Raw genomic sequence first — 17069 nt, 5'->3', positions numbered from 1 at the left:
GGTACTGGCAGTTTAGATGTTTTCATTCATGTAAGTAAAAGTTCTTGTTATTCACGCTAAGTGTGCACATTCACTTTTCTTTGCCGTTTGTTCTTCCTCATCTTTTCAAATTTTCAAGACTTTCCCAGGATTGCACAGAGCAGCCATAAGGCTGACCTGCCAGACCTGTTCTTTGCACAAAGCCGACATCTGGACTAGAGGAAGTCAGTTTAATAATGTTACCCTGTCAGAATAACCATAGGAGTCTGTAAACGTATCCTTACTCTAGCTATTACCAACTGTCAGACAGCCCTTTCAGGGTTGAGAGTAGCCCTTAGTTATTTTTAGTCATAATTTTATTCTACTTTAATACTGTAACATTTGCTGTCCCATCCTGCCATCTCTGGAACAGATGAAAATATCTGGGTCAATGTGAGTTCTGGGACCTATGGAATCTTAAGACCACAGATCTGTTCAGGCTAGCTGTCAAAAATTGAGAGAGAAAAAATACTTTCTCCAAAATAATTTTGCTCGTAGAAATAAGGTAATCATGCTATATTTAAATAAAAAATTATATGGGAAAATGAGAAGAGCTGAAGAGTTTGCTTGTAAGCAATCTCTCTTCTTTTTATAGCTATCAACTTGTGGATTAGAGAACTAAGCACCATTAGAAGACACAATATCCATTTTACAACAAGAACTTAAAAACCATGAAGTGCCTTGTTTCCTGTTCATTCTTTTAGAGGTATATTTTTCTGGCACAGCTAGTACAGGAGTGCCTGTAATGCAATACCAATTTGGAGATCAATGTCTTCCCCAAGATATGTTTATAGCATGTTTACTTTGTTCTTGTCTGAGAGAAAAGCAATATTCTACTAACTCTGTTGCTATTTAAATCATGGCTGAACAGCATTTACTTGGGCTGTAGCCTCAATGACTTCCAAGTTCTTATCTTTAGCAGAAGTTCAGCCTTTTCCTTATATAAAATACACCTTTACTTAACTGTTGCTCTTTTTTACTGTCAAATGCTCCTACCATACCTAGGAAATGAATGGAGTTGCATTCCATGTCTTTGATGGCTCTGAACAGAGTTTTCTGTCTGAGTGAGCCATCTACAACAGGATATCTTTGTCACACCTTAATTGTGACTGCATGTGTCAGCTAGCAACTGGGGAGCTGGCCATGGGATTCTCAAGCACTTTGGCCCAAGTAACTTTCATGCGGCTGTGGCATATGACATGGAGTGCACGTGCTAGTGGCTGACCCAGTGTTTAGCAGTGATTCACCACTGGAAATGGTCTTTGAAATTCATAAATTCAAGGCAAGCCTGTTTTACCGGGACTGATAATGCTGTATTAGTTGCTGGAAGTTAATGAGGTCCTGTGTTTGAGTACAACCAGATTACAATGAAAAACGAACCACATTACGTTCTGTTTTGACAATTATTATCAGTTGGCTGTAATATAAATATGCAAATTTTTCAGCTTGAACTTTAACATCCTCTGTAGACACCATTCATCTCTTTAAAGTATTAATTTAAGTTGTAAAAGGATCCATACATCATTGCATGTCATTTTGAAAACAAATATTAATCAATTTTACACTCTGAATTGCCACAGCGCAAGTGTAATGTCCATTATTTTGGAACAAGTCAGTGGCAAGAAATTTACATATTCATCCTTGGCTTAAGAAATCATATGATAATACAAGTACAACACAAGAAATTCAAAAGACTAAAGACCTTATCGTCATCTATTCAATGGCAAAAAGCCTGCCTTTGCATTCCCAATGTGTTGGTATGCAGATTAGGAATATGTGTCTCATTCCTATCAGTATAACCTTGAAAGCTGGTGACAGCTGAAGTGTAGTCATAAGTTTTCTCTTCCACAAAAAAAAAAAAAAAAAAAAAAGAGAGAAAAGGCAACATAAATGAGTGTAAAGGATACAGCAATTTCAAGTGTTACGGTAAACTTTTTGATAGCGTATCTGACCACTTAGCTAGGCTGTGAGTATGTAGTCTGTGAGTGTGTAGATTGGAAGTGTGTTATCTCTAGATTTAGGTAAAATTTTTATTGCAGTTGCACCTTTGTTACTAAACCCAAGTTCATATTTATAATATGACAGGATTAAACACATCTGTTCTTAGCTAACATTATCACAAGTACTAAATGTGATGTCTTTCACAGTATTTTATATTGGCTCCTCCCAGAGAAGGGAGACAAAGTTCCCACTTGGAAAGCAAGCATTTCTAGCCAAGCACTGTGCTGAAAGCCTTGTACTGAAAGAAGTGGTGTCTGCAATTCAGCTTGTTTCTCTCTTTCTACAGAAAAAGAGAGACTGGGTTATTGGCTTACAGTCAGAATTAAAATAGACAAAGCTAGACAGTATTGAAAGTTAAACTCTGCTGCTGTTCTTCTATCATCAGTACATATCCTCATCTTCCTCATCAGTGGGGAACCTGTTTCTCAGGTTCAAGTCTGTTGATGATGGAAGTGAATCCCAACCAAGTCCAATCAGACCACTGCTCCTGCTTGGGAAAAGCAGGTTGCTGTTCTGGTTATGTCTGAAGACCAAAAGCACTCTGCTCCAACTAGGCCTGTGGAGAAAGCAGTGCATGTATCTCCCCTCATCTACGTTAATTACACAAAACCAAACTCTTCAACATAATTGGCCTAGCAGAGATTATACTGAAGCTCCCCCTAGTGGATTATTAAGCGAGAATTTATAAAAGCACGCATCCTTTCTCCAAACACCTTCTGCCACTGAATGTGAATGTGAGAATGCTGCAGGCGCAGTCCTGTTCCCTTGTAGCTGTCTGTTGTTATCTCGTCTCCCTGCTTGCTACCACAAGAAAGTTTGCAAAACAATGCTGGCCATAAACCTATGTTATAAAGCTAAATGACTGCAGCATCTCTTGGCTGGGTCAGTTTGGTTGTCACTTCAGAATACTGATGTTCCTTAATCATCTCCCTTTGTTTTCTGTTTAAGTGAATGGGGGAATAATTTGCCACACGTTGTCTGTCAATCCAGTATGTTGTAAAAGGACAGTTGAAGCAACACATATGGTCTTCGTTTCATAAATTTGTCATTATAGCATAATCAGATTGTTTGCACTTATCCTGCTCTTGCACAAGCTAATTCTGTATTCCTGGAGGGGAAAAAGAAAAAAGAGAAAAAAAAAAAAACCCAACACTTTCCTGGGTGTGTTTAGGCTAAAACTGCAAAGGGAATCCACGGACACTTGTGTGCACAGTTTACACAGATCTGAAGATGATCCTAAAGAGTACATGTGCAACTGACCAGATAAAAAAGCAGCAGCGCATCAGATGTGTCAACTGGATATAGGATTTTAACAGACATGGAAGCAATTAGGGTATTCTCTAGTTCAAAATACTCACATGAATGAACCCGCATTATCTTCTGAAAAGCGTAATAACACGTAATTGCAGTAACAATTCCTCTTCCTTTATCTCCTGAACATCAACACTGCGTACGTTTGATGATATCCCACGCGATGAATAGCAGGCGAGCTCTTCGCTAAGAGGAACACTTGCAGATGTGCTTATGTCCCAACACTGTGCCTGCTACCTAATATTAAGGAATTATGGTAGAAACGTTTCAATAACAAAGTAGAAGCATTTCAGTTTTCACTTGGCATAGATTGCAACAAACACTGCCAAGCAGCTTTATGGAGTTCTAAATCTTCATTCAATGCCCCTTTACATCATTTGAATGAAGATTTAAACCTCAATAAAACTTTTTGAGTGCTTGTGGCTGTATTTGCTGTATGCTAATCAAAGTGGGATGCAAGCAGACAAATGTGCTATAGTACACCTAATGATCAACTCTATATCTAGTGACGTTTTTTGTTTGTAAGATGAGTTGTCTTAAGGGCTCTTTTCATGGATGGTCCAGCAGTCCACTTTGAAATAGGCATTTATATCCATCTTTTTAGCCAACCATTCAAAAATATTGCTTTTTGTTTTTTCTGCTAGATCATACTTATTTTCCTCTTTTAGATTAATTTATTATAGGGAAAATATTTGAGAGAAAAATGTCTTTAAAAATAAATAAATAAAATCTAATATTTACAGGGAAGCATCACCTTCCACAGCATTATGGTTCTAGTCCCATGTTTGGTGATCAACCTTCGACAGTAATTAAGCTATTACAGTGCAGTGAGTTTGGGCATTCAGTGAGAACTTTAAATGAAATACAAACGTATCTGTGATACTGGCTGGAAATCTGGAAATTCAATACATGCTAGTGTATAGATGCAAACACAGGGTATGATGGTGTGGAATTTGAAACTATTCAGTAGGAGTATCCTGCTGAGAGAGTGTATGTATGCATTTATTATTTTTTTAAATGCAGTTACTCATTCAAGAAACAGACTGGATAAAAAAGGGTCTAGTAGGTGAATTGTGGAGAGGCTTTGGTGTTTGGAGTCTCTTTAGGAGGTGTGAAGCCTTTATGTATCTGAATTTCCACAGGTGCTAAGGCAAGTACAATTTCCCAAACCCATCTCCCTCCTCGAAGGTTCACATCCCATTGCAGGCTGTTTACTTTTCATTATGGATTTTCTTTACATTAGTATCTTCTTGTTCAGAACTACCTCTGTTTTGCACAGAGATACTTCAGTAACATCATTCTTTCTAGTGGAAAAAATAAAGGTGGAAAGCAATGTGTTATTGCTTGTGCTGCTAACATGCTGTGGCAACAGCTTTCAGTGAAGGTTTCAGATGTTTCTCTGTAGTCCCTAAGACATAAAACAAAGAGAAGTGTGAGCATCTTATTTACAGTACTATGAAGCAGTATCAACAGTGAGAAAAATGAAACTGATTTTTTCTTTTTATCACTCTTTCATGGGAATTTTAAAGAAGATTAAATGTTGGAACTGGTTAGCCCTCTCCTCTTGGCTGTCTAGCTGGTTCTGATTCTATAAAAGCCAACATCTAACCTATGAGGAGGGTATTCATTAGCTACTGAGGCAGACAAAAATAGACTTTATTGCAATACCCTGAGGGAGTTGTTCCAATTTTCCTAAAACATTTTAAGCTTAACTAAATCAACTGGAGACAAACTAATTCAGTGTCCTTGTGTTGAAGGAAATCATCTAATTTTTAGATTCTGGGTCAGAGATGCAAAGTTGGGGTGGCTCTGTAGAAGAGAGACCCTCCTCAGAGCCACCGGGTGGGTGCCAAGTTGGAAAAAGGACAGCAGTAGCATATATCTTTTTCCTTGCTGATTAGTATCTGACCTTATGGTTTCAGATTGAATTAAACTATATTTTTCTGCAGGCGAACCGTTTCAAATGTGTGTATGAAAATGTACGCTGTGTTGCACCTTTGCAATGTGCTTCAATAAATATCAGAACCAAAGTAATTCCCCGAAATAAAAACACACCAGGCTCCATTGGACTTATTTTAGAATCTTAAATAAAAAAACAAGATAAGGTCTCAAAAACACCATAGGCTTGTGAATTTATAGAGTTACTAATGGAAAAACAAGCCTGCGGGTTCTGTGTTGGACATCTGTCAATAAGCAATGGTAGGAAAACTCAGAAAAAAGCATTCAGCATCATTTCCAAATGATGAACCCAAGTAGTACATGAGGAAGATGGTGCTTTAAGCAGAATCATCCCTTCTTTTCCTTTGTTTTTCTAAGTATCGTCTTACCTATATTAAGGTAAACTGAATATATTAGACAATTACCTAAGGGGATTGTGAAACTGGGCTCTGCTTATAAAGCAAGTGGAGTTATGACAACTACGACCCTAGAGGAATCAAGGCTGAATAAAGACTGTCTCCATTGCAGACAAATGATGATAAAGTGATCCTTTTAGCCAACAGTCAATGGAACCTGACAAGGCCAAACCTCCAACTAATGAACAGCCCAACCTTTGCTACCAAGGAGATGTATTGAAAGTTTAATCTCAGTAAGCATCAAAATACATTTGCCCAAACATTTTTAACAAAAGAGTGGCATGTATCACTAAATAGCCACAAAGTTAGACAAGTGAGGAAGAAAATAGGGGGTGGGGGTGTATAGTCTTACTGTATCACAGGTGCACAAAATTGTCTTGATAGAACAATATCTTATTTCTCTTCTAAAATTGAATTTCAGATGTTACCTACGTCATACAGACCTAATAATACAGAAAGCAATTGTCTCAATGATTCCTATTAAATCCGTGCATTTCCAGATCCTTATAGAGTAATGTCAGTTACAGAACAATGTCAGGCTGACGGACGCAGCGCAGCATTAAAGAAAAAAAATCATGCACACAATAGGCCAGCTGCACATTAATAAATATGTAATGTTTGATTAAAAATATGGATCGTATTTTTCCCCCCAATTGCTGACTACCCCTAAGGCAGAAGATGTGATCTGGCTCCCACTGATGGGTTTATTTCTTGCTTGCTTTGAAAATACAAACTAAAATGTTTTCCTGTCCCAGCTGTTTCCTATTGTTCATGTTTATCAGCTCAAAGGGTGAGCGGAGGAATAAAAAATACGCTCGCATTTCAAATGTGCCAGTCAGTCAATCTATTGTTAAAAGAAGAAAGCCTAATTGTCTGTGCTGGCAAACTTCTTTTTGGTGAATGTCCAGTTTTTAAGAAAAGCTATTCAGCTGTGCCATTTGTTTAATACATGCATAAAAAATCTCAAGTTTTCTGTGGGATGGGATAGGGGGTGGGGTAAATCTAATCTTTAAGTTATAACCTTGAAACACTGAAGTGATGCCCTAAGTGTTATAGCTTAGGTATTACTTTTTTGATTCTTTAGTGGTCTGACTAAGTGGCTGGAAGGAATTTTCATGAATGAGAATGATTTCTTAAAACTGAAGCTGGGCTCGTTCCTTAAGTCTTAGGCTTAACTTTGCACCTTTGTAAAGCAGCACTCCTTTGAAATTTGAGAATTTGAAATCAGTGCAATGGTTAAGCTGTTTTTCAATTATGTTGAAGGAAATTTTGTATTTTTGTTTAAGTGTCTACTATTCTTCCCAAAATGTAGTCCTTCAGACTCATCCTAACAAGAAAGGGGAATCAGAGAAGGGAGGGAGCAGGTACTACTTTTCTGCATTGGAGCATCTTCCTTGTTTCCTACCCTTTTGATAATTGCACAGCTCTATCCTGTCTTTGACTGGTCTCCAGCTCATTCTGGCAGTGGTACTCTTCCAGCTCTTGAACCAAGCTCAGCTAATGAGAACTAACATTCATTTTACTCTTGAGAGAAACTTCAGGTAGCAGACTGCTGTTTTCACCAGGACTGCATTAGCACACCTTTCTATGGATAGAACTGTTATTCTTTAAAAGTTTTTTGAGGATTGGCTCATCAGTTGCATCGTGCTTGGTGTTATGCCTCTGTACAGTCTGAAAAGTAAAAAATATTTATCAATATAACAAGTGACTTCACATCTTTGCAAGGGGGCACCCTGTATCACTGTGCTGTGCCTCTCTTTGATGGAGGAAGAAACAAGTAGTGGCATTATCGCTCAGCTGTCACCCCCTTGTGACACTGAGATGAGATGTCACTCACAGCAAAATGTGCAGGTCTTTTTTATGTGGGGAGTTCAGTTAATTCCTCATGACATCTAAATTACCATCTCTGGGTACCTGGGTTAACACCTCCCAGAAACGAGTAAGGCAACAAGGTGATTGTCCCAAGTACTCTGTGGATAGAAGTAGCTGCTTTGGTACCCTGTGCTCATGTTTGTCTGGGAATCTAACAGCAAAATGCTGCCAAAACTTGGAAACTGGGGGTCTAGGGATGATCTACTTCCTCCCTCACAAAGCATGCTGAGGGCTTGGGGTTTTTCTGAGTGCACCTTCACTAAGAGTTTCTGGACTAAATGAATATTCCAGCTCATTCTGGAAAACATCTTGAACCGTCTTTATGGAAAGTTATTCCAAAGGTGATCAAGGCTACATAGCGCTTGGAACACTGCATTAAACCAGCCATCACTTGCTTACAAGCTTACTCTTGATTGCATTTGGATGTTTGTGAGTTTCTGAACTGCGATGTGAATCAGTCTGTGGTGTAAAGCTGCATCTCCCTGTTGGACTTTCAGTATCTCACAGAGCTCTGAGAATATACACTGGCAGTCTTATAACCAACACACTCCTTGGTGTCCCTGACTAGTTATGTCATACAATGTCATGAGCCACCTGCGATGTGAGGAAAGCAGTCTGAGAGTCACAGTTGTTGGTATGCTGCTTCCATAACTGTTAGACCTACATGTCCTGCTAAAAATCCATAATGTGTTTTGGGTTTTTTTTGCAATGGATGATTTTTCATGCCTTTGTTTTGTTTTGTTTTGTTTTCTGTTAGTTGAGCTATAACTTACATATGCCGAATATGTAGTATACAAGTCAATGCAAAGGCCGTGCTACCATTTACAAAAGTGCTATAGTAAGATAAGAAACTTTAATGGTCACAGGGAAAATATTAAAAAGAAATAAAAGAAAGGCTTTAACAGTAATGGGCAGATTTTTATTTTTTTTCATCTCTCCAGTTTTGTTTTTGAGATGGAGCAGTATATACAGTTGTGTTCTTACCTGGAAGTGTCTTCATAGCCTTTCAAACAGCACATGTAATAGCTCTGTCCTTTCTCAGCAAGTGGTGTCAGGCAGCTTTGGCTGCATACTGGTGAGATCAAGCTGACCTCACAGACAGGTGAGGTCACATTTCAGGTGCTTCCCTGACTGTTACTGGCTTTCTCTGTGTGTGCTCAGCCCTGGGTCAGAGCAGTAACAAGTTCTGTCCAATGTAAGTTCCAGGCAATGCCACATACATGAATATGAACACATAAAGCCAGCAAACAGGGACCTCCTGTTTCATGATCTGAAACAGCAGATCGGCAGGTAGTGTGTAGGAAAGTTCTGCTTCTGCCATTCTGATGTTCTCCAGCCACTAAAAGGAGATGGTCTGCCTAAATCACTGCTGCTTAATGATCAGGTGACTTTCCGAAACAGAGAGGAATTTGCAAATTGATTGCTTAGTAATTAATTGTTATCAAGAAGCTATTTTTAAAACTTCTCAAAAAGTGATCCATAGCTTCAGAGTTCAGCTCCCAGTAGAAGCAACCTAAAAGGAACCCGCACCTGGAAGTCTGCTGCCTTATTTCAGCCAGATCCCTTTTTTCTTTTCTTTTCTTTTCTTTTCTTTTCTTTTCTTTTCTTTTCTTTTCTTTTCTTTTCTTTTCTTTTCTTTTCTTTTCTTTTCTTTTCTTTTCTTTTCTTTTCTTTTCTTTTCTTTTCTTTTCTCTTCTCTTCTCTTCTCTTCTCTTCTCTTCTCTTCTCTTCTCTTCTCTTCTCTTCTCTTCTCTTCTCTTCTCTTCTCTTCTCTTCTCTTTTCTTTTCTTTTCTTTTCTTTTCTTTTCTTTTTTCTCTCCTCTCCTCTCCTCTCCTCTCCTCTCCTCTCCTCTCCTCTCCTCTCCTCTCCTCTCCTCTCCTCTCCTCTCCTCTCCTCTCCTCTCCTCTCCTCTCCTCTCCTCTCCTCTCCTCTCCTCTCCTCTCCTCTCCTCTCCTCTCCTCTCCCCTCCCCTTCCCTCCCCTCCCCTCCCCTCCTCTCCTCTCTTTTAAGATTAAAGAAAAAATCTCACGCCACAGATCCTTTCCTGGTTTAAAAGAACATTTCTTCACAACAGATTTTCCTTTAATATTTTGTAAAAAGGTAATTTTCTCTGTAGGAAGCTTTTCTGTATTTTTAATCCTTTGGGAGGCATAATAGCTGGCAAGACCTGGCAGAATTAGTGATATTATTGGACTTGTAATTGTCTAACATCTTAGTTTTCTAGATGGAAAGTCAATACAATATGATATCCCCAAGCCAAATTAATATAGTGTTAAATGTGTTCATTTGAAACTGCTTGAACTGCCTGTCTGAAATCATGCATAACCTAAGCTTCTGGCGGTAGTAATGGGGGTAGGTAGGGGTTTGATCTCTTGAGAAAAAGCTCTCCCTTTGTCAGACTTTGTAGCAAAAAATTCTGTTGTGACTGATTTTCCTCCGGTGGCCCAGGGCCTTTCCAAGAGCTCTAAAGGATACAGAAAGCCATAGGGTCATAGGGTGTTACTGCACAGACCATGTTTAATACAATATTTTTTTATTATAATTAACATTATCTTCTGTGTTATCAACTTCTTTTGATAGTAATGCTCACTACAGTCTGGTGTGTGAGGCAGGACTGTTCATTATTATTACCATGAATATTGTTCTGCATAGCTCTGAGTACATTGCATAGCTCTGCATTTAATATATTCTGCATGACAGTTTCTGTGTCACCCACTGTACAGCCCATGCACAACAGGCTGGAATGTATTATAAATAAAACACTATTGCATTTAAAAAACCATGTAAAGTATATAGTGCTGCATAAAGGGAACTTCCAAAACTAATTAGTACTAACTCTGCTGTCTTTGAAATTAAGAAATGTTTTCTCATGCTCTGTGTGACTCAGTCGGGGAGATAGATTTGTAGCTCTGTTGTGCTTTATGTAATTTTGCTACTACCATTAGAAAGAACAGGTTTCTTATAGATTGTGTGGGCCATCTGTTGCTTACAAAATGCACTCAGGGCTGAAAATCACCATTTTGTTTTTGCCTATATAGTACGCATAGCCTCTGTGCACTGCTGTGTTTTATGCAATAAACCATAACATTTTGCAGCAATCAGAACAATTAGTTTTCTCAGAAATCATGTCTACCTACCCAAGTGATGGGTTTTGACATGCCACAATGGGAGTTATACATGGTTGATGTCAACAGTTGCCTGGATATGCTTATAATGAGCCATACTTTTAAGAGTCATAATCAATCATTCTTCATTTAAAAAGTCAGATCTATCAGCCTGACATCAAAATGTCATAACCCATTGATCTCACATTGCAGTCATGGATTCTTGACTGTTATTAATGGCATTCATCTGTGCCGGTTACATCAGCAGTTTTGAAGTTATTTCAGTGGCATCATTTAAAATATTGAAGTTAGTGGCTAAATCTGTTCATCCTTTTCTTAATGCTTACTAATAGTTCTCATTAATTCTAACATAGTTGTTTTAGTGGCTCAAACAAACTTAAATCCGATGTCATCTATGTAAAAAATAAGGCAAAACACCTGTGGGTCCTAAAGAACAGAGCGGATTGGATGCCTTTCTGGGGTCATTCTGCCTCTGCTCTCACAGTTGGTGGTGTCAACACAGTCTCTTGAAAAGTCACTTGCTGCTATCTCCCTGCTGCCCGTCTGTTATTGCTGTATCTCCTGATGACATGTCACCAGGAGTAGTGACAGTTCCTTATCCACTGCTGTCAGAAAAAGAATGGCTTAGGAGCTCGGAAACAAATTTCAAACTCAAAGTTGCTTTGAAGTTTAATCTGCTCCTCAGTGGAGCGCAGTGTTAAAGAAATAGTAAACACGCCACGATAAAGGGAGGGGAAGAGGGAGCGAGAATGGTGGAGTGTGAGAGAGATTAGCTGCATTTGCATGCATAACCAGTGCACAGTTTAGGCAATGATACTTCAGATACACGTAGCCCAGTGTGGAGGGTTTAAATCTGTGCTTTAGGATGAGGGTATGGACGTTGGTGAGACAAAATCTAACTTTCTGTCTATGGCAACAGTTTCTGCAATATAAAATTTTAAAGCAAAATAGTTCCAATAACTAGAGAGTCAAGGCTCTTCTCTTAATGTTGAGAAGTTGTGGTCTGATTTTCAATTTAAACTTTACAAATGGTAACAAAAATATTTTAAATCACTCTGGGAAATGAACGATAACGTCAGGACGCAGTATGTCAATGCCTAATTTGTTTCTAATACATTATTTTCAATAAAAGCAAACGTGTCCCCAGTGAAAGGTTTTGTGTTTAATAAGCAACATTTTCCTGGTAGGAGAATATCCAAGTGAGAAAATGTTGGCCTTGTATAATAAGCACAAATTAACCGGGACAGGCAGCCGAGAGCTTGCCGTGTCCCACAAGCCCACTCTTGCCAGCCAGCCCCGTGCAAGACTCCCCCAAAGCAACAAGTGTGTGGAACCAGGCCCTGCGTTTGGATCAGTGCTCATCCCTTCAGGCAGAGCTAATTGGTTAATTCAATAACGCTGCCTATTTAATTAATAAGGAAGATGAAAATTCCACATGAGATGATGAAAAGATGAAGAGCCCAGGAATGACCCTTGATAATAATAAAAGATAATTACAACCAAGAATTGCATTATTCAGACTTTGTTATCGGCATGATAAGCACTGCCATATGCCGTGCAAGCTGCAATATGCACCCCAGTGATCCTAGGTATAACAAAAGACTTTGGGTAGAACTGCTTGCTGTAGTTCAATGCGAACATGGATTTTTCTGTTTAAAAAAAAAAAAAAAAAAAAAAGCTTCCCAGAAATAAGGATGGGAAAACATTTAGACCATTCTGTATCCTGTGTTCAGGTCAAACAAGGTACTTGGAGGATCACAGATTCCTTTTTTCTGTGTGCCAAGTTCCAGGGCAGGAGAGAGGTGATTCACCAGGATGAGATTCAGGGAAAAGCCCAACCGAGCACCTCAGCTCCTGAATGAGAGCAGGGAGTGTGGGCATCTGGGTGGCTCTTAGGAGTAAGGGTTGAATTAATTATATGCTAGTTGTGAAAGAGGACTAATCTGCTGCGAATTAGAATTAGGAAATGAAGGTTGGAGCTTACATTTCAGTTCTTCCTTCCACTCCTTATGGATCTTGGGCAAGCCACGTGTAGCACTGGGTCCAGTTCGTTTATCTCTTCAGACTGCAGATTCCTCATGTAGGAACCAGCGCTTTATTTGAGCGTAGCAGAGGAAATCCCTTTAGGGTTTCTTAGACAAAATTAAAAGTTTTATAAAATGCTGCCCACTTTCCTGAAGAATTCCTGAGCTTTGTTGCTCATTAGAAGTCCGAATCTGAGAAGCCAATGTGTTTGATTTGTAATGAATGTAACCCTTCAGTAAGATCACAGCTGTAATGTTACAGAATCAGTCATGTAAAGAATAGTCTCTGTGAGAAAACCTGCCTTCTCTTTTTCCTCTTTAACCTCAATAGAGCAGTTCTTTTGTTAATTACAGTTACTGCACACTGTGATATTGAAGTGCTCTGTTCTCAAACATATTCTTATTTATTTTAGTCCTTTTTTTTCCCAGGTAATGAAATGTCAGAACCCTACTTTTTCTGGTTTTGTAGTATGTTGATCAAAGTGACCTTTGCTTTGCAGCAGACACAAATCAATATAGCGCTCTGCAGTATTTGACAGATAAAGGTGCAACATATAATAAATGGCAATCACTGACGAGGAGAGCAAGAAAATACCTGCCAACCTCAGTTCATACCAGCAATTTTCAGACAATGCCACATGTTATGTTCAAAGTAAAATTCATTTGTCCATCTAATAACAGAGATGGGGGATATTAAAGGACTCGGTTTTGTTAAAGAAATGTTTCATCTCACAGTAATAATTCAGAGTCCAGTCAGTATCTACAGTGGTTGGTTGCAAGTAAAGTTATTACATTTTGAAGACAGGTTAGAAGAGCAATTTTCCTTGCCGTAAAGGTAAGGAGGGGGAACGTTACCCAAGAAATGAAATAGTAATTATATATACACATACAAACACAGTCTCTCATCCTCTCCTGCACATACACAGGCACACAAAAGAAGTGTCTTGAAATCCTACAGCAGCCATTCACTATAGCGTTTCACAGCTGGTGGTTTGATTTTCTCATATTCTTCCTAACCTGATGATAAATTCTGTACAAATGTAACCAATTTCTGTTTAAATGCTTAATGGCAAGTAGTATCTACAGAGTATCTGCCAGGGATTTGAAGTCGATTGGCAGCTTCATCCTTCTCTAAATGAAGCCTCTGCACGGCCTGTAAAGTCTGTGATGGCTTTTTCTTTTACTGTGGCTTGATGTCTTATTCTCAGTGATGCAAATAGCTTAATGGAAGAATTTTGTCCTAAGAGAAAGAAAAGCTGCATTTTGTCCACTGTGATGAGTTGTGCCAAACCTTATCAAAAGTGGTGGCTGAGCAGCTGCCTTTAGCTGCTGGGCGAGCCAGCCCACACAGCAGAGTCATGGCAAAGCATGAGAGAAGCTGAACTGTGTGACCCAAAACGTTTCCCATCATGAGAAAGTGAATTGGGAGAGGGATTTCACTAGTTGTCAGCTCTGTGAGAGGAGCAGCAGAGACCAAGGTCTCCCTGTCCATTGAGTGGAATTCTGGGCACTTCAAACGAAGATGAAATCTGTCTGATGACTTCTAGTTCTGTTGGTTGTTTCTTGTTTCCTAACACAAAATGATGCAAAAACCCTGTTGGCAGGACTTCCTAGTGAATGTTTGTTTGGACATTTAGAAATCATCTGTATTTTCATTTCTTCATAGGAAGTTATTATACATTATCACCGAAGGGCCTTTTATGTACCTGTTCATAATATAAGTACTTACAACTGGCATTTGAGTACTCATTTTCACTGCTTTAACTGACTCCATTGTGATTGTATTTGAAGCTGTGATTTGAGACCTGTATTTACCAGTGTTCCTCAGGGATCAGTGCTGGGCCTGGTCTTGTTCAGCATCTTCATCAGTGACCTTGTTGAGGGGATGACATCCACCTTCAGCACATTTGCTGATGTTATGAAGCTGGGAGGAATGGCTGACACGCTCAGAAGGCTGTGGTGCCATTCAGAGAGACCTGGACAGGCTGGAGAGTTGGGCAGAGAGGAACCAGATGAGGTTTAACAAGAGCAAGTGTAGAGTCTTGCATATAGGGAGGAATGACCACACGTTTCAGTACAGGTTGGGGGATGACCTGCTGGAGATGAGATCGGCAGAGAAGGACCTGGAGGTCCTAATGGACAACAGGTTGGCCATGAGCCAGCAGTGTGCCCTTGTGGCCCAAAAGGCCAATGGTGTCCTGGGGTGCATTAAAAGGAGTGTGGACAGCAGGTCAAGGGAGGTGATCCTCCCCCTCTACTCTGCCCTGATGAGGCCTCACTTGGAGTATTGTGTCCAGTTCTGGGCTCCCAGGTACAAAAAAAGACAAGGATCTCCTGGAAGGAGTCCAGTGGAGGACCACAGAGATGATAAAGGGCATCGAGCACTTATGAGGAAAGGCTGAGCAACTTGGGCGTGTTCAGTCTTGAGAAAAGAAGACTGAAAGGGGATCTGATCAATGTCCATAAATATCTAAGGTGTGGGAGGCAAAGGGACAAGGCCAGATTCTTTTCAGCAGCGTGTGGCAATAAGACAATGGGAAATGGCCACAAACTGGAGCATAGGAAGTTCCACACAAATGTGTGTAAGAACTTTATGGTAAGGATGATGGAGCACTGGAACAGGCTGCACAGAGAGCTTGTGCAATCTCCTCAGATGTCCAAGACCTGCCTGGACGCCTACATGTGCAACCTGCTGTAGGGAGCCTGCTTTGGCAGGGGGTTGGAGTAGGTGATCTCTAGAGGTACCTTCCAGCCCCTGCAATTCTGTGATTCTGTGAGTTGCCCATTGCAAACACAGTGCCACTTCAGCATGATGGCCAGAACATGTCATCTTGTATTGATGTCCAAAATAAGAAGTCTAGTTCTAGACAGTAAGTACCCTAAAATAAGGGTAGGAATCTCTTAAATTTTGTGGACTTTTCTTCAATTATCCTACTTCTTTTTAATAGAAATACTGTGTTTTTTACACTCGGTCTTACTGACTCCACTGTCAGATGTTCAGTACAGGACAGTTTGTACTGCATATGTGATACAAAGAGAATTTACTTGCCTCTGATTACTCTTCTTCCATTTTTGTACTACTTTATCATCCCTTCTTTATGAAAGTTTACCTTTGCTGTTTTTTCTTGTGGTGGATTGTTTGTTTGCTTTTTACTAAATACTGAACGGGAATAGTGGGATTTTTGCTAAGCTGTTGAATGCGTGATTAACCTTAAACTGATCCTACTTCTGTGTACCATTTTTCCTGCACCCTGCTCTGTTAAACTGTACCCATCGTTAACTGTGAAATACAACGTAGGCTCGTTCACGTTAAACTGTTCTCAATTTCTGACTCTCTCAGGCTTCTGTAAGACACACATTTATTTAATTACTATTCGCTTTGCCATTCAGTAGTTTACTGCAAAACAGCCACTTTGCCTGTAAGGAAATGCTAATACCTTCTGACCCCTCTAGCCTGGGCAATGCTGCTACACAGTTCAGCAAAATTTCTTCGTTGTAGAGCATCCCTGTATTCAAAATGATCAGTTAGAAAAATGTTTCCATACCAAGTTATCACAGTTTGGCGTGTTGCTGGGTAACTGGCAGTGAGGAAAAGTCATCACATTAATTCTCCATAACACTGTGTTGAGATTTTGTGTGGTTTTAGGGAGAGTATGTCTCTAAACATCATAAACTTGCTGAGGGAATTGTCACCCCAACTGGCAAATGGTCAACTGTGAGCAACAGATTTATTACCTGACATAATTAATTGCCTAGATAGTGACATTTCCCATATTATAGACAATTGTGAATTATGAGCCCAGCTGCAAGCCTTCTCATTCACTGAAATCGGTTGATAAATATGTTTATTTGAGGTCAGCTTGGCCTCATCCATTAGAAATATTGTTTTTCTAAACATTACATTGATTTAATTTAACTCTAATCAATTTAAAATGGTTCTGACAATTAACAAAAGCTTCAAATATGACCTTAAAGTAATAGGATTCATTAGCTATGTTTAGGATTAAACTTATCCTAATAGGGCTATTTTTCTTCTGAGGGCATGTAGTAGGCCGATTGGTGGTCAGTCAAAATGAAATCAATTATTATAAATTATACAGTTTGGGTTGATTCTGTCATGCCTGCTAATTTGTATAAATAAGGACCTCGCACAATAGAAGCCATTTATTAATAACTATCTGTATCCCAACCTGTATCACACTTTATGTTACAGCTGCAGGATCATCTGTTACCCGTGAAGTATTATATTCTCTACTGCTAGGCATATATGCTAATTAAACTCATAATTAATTGTAACAGTTATAGTTAAAGTCAAAATGCTGACAGCCTTTTTGGCGTATTATTCATGGTAATCAACTGATTC

This window comes from Tetrao urogallus, assembly GCF_951394365.1.
Source record: "Tetrao urogallus genome assembly, chromosome: 12".
NCBI lineage: Eukaryota > Metazoa > Chordata > Aves > Galliformes > Phasianidae > Tetrao > Tetrao urogallus.
Note: the sequence above shows the minus strand (reverse complement) of the source record.